Source organism: Panthera tigris, chromosome A3, assembly GCF_018350195.1.
Source record: "Panthera tigris isolate Pti1 chromosome A3, P.tigris_Pti1_mat1.1, whole genome shotgun sequence".
In the NCBI taxonomy this organism is placed as follows: domain Eukaryota; kingdom Metazoa; phylum Chordata; class Mammalia; order Carnivora; family Felidae; genus Panthera; species Panthera tigris.
The window spans coordinates 85,876,699-85,883,145 of record NC_056662.1 but is presented as its reverse complement, the minus strand read 5'-3'; the positions used below and the strand labels follow the sequence as shown (position 1 = coordinate 85,883,145).

Below are 6,447 nucleotides of genomic sequence, written 5' to 3'. Positions count from 1 at the left end.
TTGAAACTATCTTTACTGAATTAAAAAAAAAAATGGTATGTGGCTAGTAGCTCCCAATGTACATAGGACATGACTTCTCACTAAAAGACCAAAACAAACAAACAAACATAATGCTGAAAACTGATAACCCAGTTCTAGAATATACACAGAATTTCCATTGACATAAGGCTGAATTGAGGAAAAACTGCCTTATGTTCAGCCTTTATTTTATGAAGCACAGTCTGTGGAAAAAAAGGTGAGAAACTGCTTTGGTCCTTCTTCCACTGGCTTCTCCTGACTCCTGACTGTGCCATGCAAGAAATTTAGACAGTTATCTTTTTACCATAGAGGTAGCCAAAGTAGTAAATTACCCTTCTCTCTCATTTTTTGTAACAATTCAGAGACAATAGTTCACAGACATTATCAGGATAGGAAAGAGGGAAATAACAGTGGTACCTTATATTTCTGGAATTCTGGTCTCCAAAAGTATGGATAGGAAGCTAGGGATGGAAACAGGAAGAACTCCAGCGTTTGTGAATGCTGGAATAAGGGTTGTATTTTTGTCCTTTGGTTCGTAGAACCAGACAGTGGGGTTGGAGAATTTGTTCCCTGAGCTAGTATAGATGAATTTAGGTCAGACTCTGGTGATTGCTCTGTAGACTAGACACGTTAACATGCCCTTTAGAAGCTACAGGAAATGGAGACTGGAGAAGATGCAGCTAATGACGAGTCTTGGGTATGGCCATGAAATAGGTGGCAGAGGTGGGGGGTGGTGAGTTAGATTACTGGAGGAGAAGAAATCATGGAACTGAGAGGCCAAGATACTGGGAAGATTTTCTGCAAAAGGGAGCAGCCATGGGGAACAAGGAGGAAAAGTGGGGGGAAGAATATTCTAGGCATACAGAGCAGTGTAAACAGAATCTGGCAGCTGTGAAATGTTTTTGGGAACTGCAAGAAGCTAAGTATGGCCTGAGTGCTTACCTGGAAATGGTACAGAAGTAGGCAGTGGGTGGAGGAGAGTGCTGCCGAAACTTGGTTGCCTACCCGGCATATACCCCTGCTTCTTACTGAGAGAGACCCTCCCAATGATCATTAAATTGTGATGTGACCAGGGAAGGTAGGTCCCACCTCAGGGGATAAATTATAAGTAATCTAAACCAGCCATTTTAACTCCTTTTCTCTTTGCCAGTCATTTGTCTAGGTGTGGACATACGACACAGCTCTCACCAAGGAGCTGGAAGAGAGGGTCTAATGACATGTTTTAAAATTTTTTTTTAATGTTTATTTATTTTTTAGAGAGAGAGAGAGAGTCAGAGTGTGAGTGGGGGAGGGGAAGAGAGAGAGGGAGACACAGAATCTGAAGCAGGCTCCAAGCTCCCAGCTGTCAGCACAGAGTCTGAGGTGGGGCTCAAACGCACAAACCGTGAGATCATGACCTGAGCTGAAGTCGGATGCTTCACCGACTGAGCCACCCAGGCGCCCCTAATGGCGTGTTTTTAAAAGATTTTCTTCCCTAATTAAAGAGATAGTTAATTTGTGTAAAGAAGGCTGTTTCCCCATCAATTACTTCCTTTCCTGCTTGATATACTGTAGAATGAAGACTCGATGTCTAAAGCTTTGACAGTCAACTTGGCATCATGAAAAGCCGGTCCACTGAGAATGGCAAAGAGGAAGGAAAAGAGGCCTGGATCCTTGAGGACATTATTGACCTTTGAGCTAGCCTGGGAACCACCCATTTTCAGAGTATCATGTGAGATAAGAGGTTTCTTGTTATTAACAACTACTGTTGTCAGGTATTCTGTCACTTGAGGCTGACTGCCTTCTAACAAAGAACCTTGGTAAAACATGGAGGACTTGGTACGTAATTTTACTGCTTTATTTTTTGGCAGATAGTGCCAAATACCAATCTTAAAACAAATTGGGGCACCTGGGTGGTTCAGTCGGCTAAGTGTCCAACTTCGGCTGAGGTCATGATACCGGGGTTCTTGGGTTTGAGCCCCGCATCGGAGCCTAGAGCCTGCTTCAGATTCTGTGTCTCCTTCTTTCTCTGCCCCTCCCCCACTTGAGCACACATGCACATATTTCCCCCCTCTCAAAAATAAACATTAAAAAAAGAAAATAAATTATTATTATTTTTTTTTTTTTTTTAATTTTTTAATATATGAAATTTACTGTCAAATTGGTTTCCATACAACACCCAGTGCTCATCCCAAAAGGTGCCCTCCTCAATACCCATCACCCACCCTGCCTTCCCTCCCACCCTGCCCTCCCTCCCACCCCCCATCAACCCTCAGATTGTTCTCAGTTTTTAACAGTCTCTAATGCTTTGGCTCTCTCCCACTCTAACCTCTTTTTTTTTTTTTTTTTTTTTTTTTTTTTTTCCTTCCCCTCCCCCATGGGTTTCTGTTATGTTTCTCAGGATCCACATAAGAGTGAAACCATATGGTATCTGTCTTTCTCTGTATGGCTTATTTCACTTAGCATCACACTCTCCAGTTCCATCCATGTTGCTACAAAAGGCCATTAAAATAAATTATTTTTGAATTGAGCCATGTTTTTAATCAAAGATTAATGTAGAAGGTATGGTTTTATCAGGTAAAAGCTTTTATTTTGGATGTTTAAGTTACACTTAATATTCTCCTAAATAGTCCCAAAGAAAGGAAGTAATAATCACCATTAGTTGTGTTTGGTGAACACAAAAATTAATCCCCCCAAATGTAGAAAATCTTGCAATAATTATTGAAAACACTTTGCAAATATGGGACATTTCAATAGGTATTTGAAACTAAGATCATTGGCTAAGAGTCAGCCAAGCACTTGGAGAATTTTTCGCTAATGAAAATTAGGATGGGGCCCTATCCAGAATGACAAGGAACAAAATATTTAAAAATAGCAAACTTTCATTGGCATTCACTATGTGACAAACACTATTCTAAGCACCTTACATTTATGAAATCATTTAATCCTATGAGATCGGTAACTATTATTGTCCCCATGAGGCCCAGGGAGAAGTACATTTTCCATTGCCATACAACTTCAGTGGAAAAAGCCAGGAACATGAACCCTGGCATTCTGGCTGCAGAGCCTATGTACATTGCTACTATACTATTTTGCCTTAAGGGGATTGGACCCACATACCCCTCCTGAGTATTCCTACCTGAGAGAGGAGAGAGCATTCCTTGTCTTCATAGCCGCTGCTTTTTAGTGGGCCAAGTCTTTTCCATCTTTTATTTGCTCCTGACCCTGAGCGGGCCAAAGTGGTGGTATGTGCGTGTGTGTCCTTTTTGTCTTGTTTTTTGTTTTCCTTTTCCCAGCAATATGAAGCTAGCTGCTCTTCAGTCCAGTGGGAATTTACATCCCTTTGGGAAAAACCAGCTTTATACTTACATTTCCCCACAGCAGAGTTATCTGTGGAATCTCCACAGGGTGCTTGCAGGCTCTGCACAAGTGCCTTTGTGTCCCCTGAAAGAAACTAGAAAATATATTTTTCTTTTTCTGTCACCTTACATTTTTAGTGCTCTTTCAGCTCTAGGCACCTCCCTGAATGGTCTGCTTCCATTCCAGCTCTGGTCACTTCCTACAGAACAGAAATAGTACGTAGGACTAGTTAATCTCATAGTTCCCCATTTGTGGACAATTTTTTGGCAGTAGAATGAGTTTCCTTCTAGCAGAGCTAGAAAGCTCTGCCCTAGGTTCCGCCTACCAGGAAAATTTGGAGGCACCCCAGAGAGGAATATAGGGGAGTATACTAGTTCTAGTCGGAGTCCGCATCTTTTATTCCTAAACCTGAGGTTTCCTAGCAGAGCAGTCAAGGCTGTGTTCATCTGCTATAGTGGGCATCTTTTGTTTGTGTCTTCCAGGTGTCCCTTCTTCATTTTCTTAGCAACACCTTCCCCTTTCCTTTAAGGAAAAGGAGTCTATGCGGTGCTGATAGGACTGTCTGATCACAGCGTCCTACCCTCTGCCACAGGAGTGAGTGGGGTATAGGAGTCTGTACTGGACTGATTAGAATCCTTGCCTAGAATATGAAAAGGGAGGATGGAGGAATAGCCTCTCTCCCCTTGGATTGTAAGCTGTTAACATGTGATTCCAGAGTTGTTTGCGGGTCATTTCCCTGTACATAAGGTCAGGGAGAGGATCAAAGAGAGTTCTGACAACACTGTTTTTGTCTCTGGATATAGGTGTGCCTGAAGCTGTATCCCTGTCCTTTCCAATGACATTAGCCAATAAATCCCCTCTTCACCTACCTGGAGGGGATTTCTGTTATTTGTCATTGAGAGGTATCCTTTAGAAATTAAAAGTACATATATTCAGCCTTGAGGAAATCAGTAAGATCAACTTTAAGTCGATGTATTAGGGTTTTCCAGAGAAACAAAACAAATTGTATGTATGAATGTATGTATCTCTATCCATCTATCTATCTATCTATCTATCTATCTATCTATCTATCTATCTTTATTTCAAGGAATTGGCTCATGTAATTATGGAGGCTGGCAAGTCTGAAATTTTCAAGGTGGGCTGTCAGGCTGGAGACCAGGGAAGAGCCAGTGTTGTAGTTCAAGTTCAAAGGCTATCTGCTGGCTAATTCCTTCTTATTCAAGGGAGGTCAGTCTTTTGTTCTATTCAACTGATTGGATGAGGCGCACCTACATTATAAAGAGCAATCTGCTTTACTCAAAGTCTACTGATTTAAAGCTTTTTTTTTGTTTTTGTTTATTTTGAAAGAAAGTGTGAGAAAATGTGCCTGAGTGGGGGAGGGGCAGAGAGAGAGGGAGAGAGAGAATCCTAGCATACTCTGCACTGTTGGCGTGGAGCCTGATGAAGGGCTCGAACCCATAAATTGCAAGATCATGACCTGAGCTGAAATCAAGACTCAGACGCCCAACCAACTGAGCCACCCAGATGCCCCCAAGGTCCACTGATGTAAATATTAATCTCATCCAAAAGCACCTTCACATAAACATCCCGAATAGTGTTTGACCAAATATCTGGGCATTGTGGCTCAGCCAAGTTGATACATAAAATTAACCATTACAGTGGATAAAGTTTGCTTTCATTACCAACTTATTTCTGATTCCTTCTTCCATATCTTAGCCCCCTCTCTCCACACTATCATACTCAATTCCACATGCCCTTATGTTGTCCCTTTCTTGCCCAGTGTCATGAACCAAGGTGATCTGTCCACATCTGACCTCTTACTGATTTCAGAATCAACTTCATCCTCATCAAAACTCTCATTTCCTTAGTGACCTTTTCATACCTGATATCCAAATGAAAACTAATTCTATAGGTAGTGTCACTGTAAAGTGTTACTAGATGATAATGACATAATGTATATCTCCTGGGGAAAGGGGAGGTGCTCTGCATTAAATGTAGAAGTACAGATAGTTTAAGCAAGGTGATAGGTAAGGAGCAGAGGTAATTCTGGATGAGAGAACTTTTTGGTGCCCTTAAGACCTCATTTTGTGACTATCTAGTTCTCTATAGTCATTCCCTAACTATTTAACATCTGGTTTCCTTTTTTTCTCTCTCTTTTTTTTTTTTTTTTGTAGTTTTATGGTTTTATATGACATGCACATAAGCTGTCTGTTCCTTTTCTTCTCTGCGCAGCCTGGCATTGGGATTGGTGATTTTGATGGCCAGCTGGGCTGCTCTTTCCACAATGGCTTTGTGGTTCTTGGAGGAGACATTGTGAAATCCCTGCACAGTGAGATTTGTTGCACATCAGCAACACTTCAAGCTCCTTGACGTTGACCAGGAACTTCCGGAAGTCACTAGGCAGCATGTGCTTTGTCTTCTTGTTGCTCCTGTAACCAATGTTGGGCATCAAGATCTGGCCCTTGAGTCTTCTGTGCACTCTATTGTCAGTGCCTCTGGGTTTCCGCCAGTTGTGCTTAATTTTGATATATCAGTCTAACTGGCGCTGAATGAACTTCTTGGTCCTCTTTTTAACAATTTGGGCTTCACCAGAGGTCTGAGGATGGCCATGATGCTGAGTAGGAGATGGTTGCCACTTCCACAGGAAGTGCTAAGGAAAAGAAGAGCTGGTCTCCTTTATAATGCTTCCTTTCAAAAAGGAGCAAATGCAAAGATGGAGGAGAATCATAGGCCTTTTTTAGGGAACTTCGGTAGACCTGGACCATAAGACACTTGACTAGAGGGGTGGGAAATGATGCTGATCAAACTGGCAGGAATGAAGTCCTGAGTGACTATGTGTGTGTACGTAGGGGTCTGGACTTAATCTTGCAGGTGGAGGATACCCACAGAACTTGAAGCATGGAGAAACAGAATCAGATTTGTGTTTTTGAAAGGTCACTTTGGTGTGAAGGTATGTATGATGAATTGGGATGATGGTGGAACCAAAGGGGTTCACTTAAGAGGTCTTTCTGAGGCCTTGACTGCTGCCTTTTGTTCTTGTGTCCATTTCTTCCATCTCATAGGTGTCAGTGATTTCACCTGTTTCTTTTT

The 6,447-nt window shown here is 41.9% G+C and overlaps 1 pseudogene; it reads right to left on the bottom strand.

The window, feature by feature from the left end:
- Positions 1–5,541: 5,541 nt before the first annotated feature.
- On the bottom strand, positions 5,542–5,967 carry LOC102954547 (annotated as a pseudogene).
- Between the last annotated feature and the right edge of the window lie 480 nt (positions 5,968–6,447).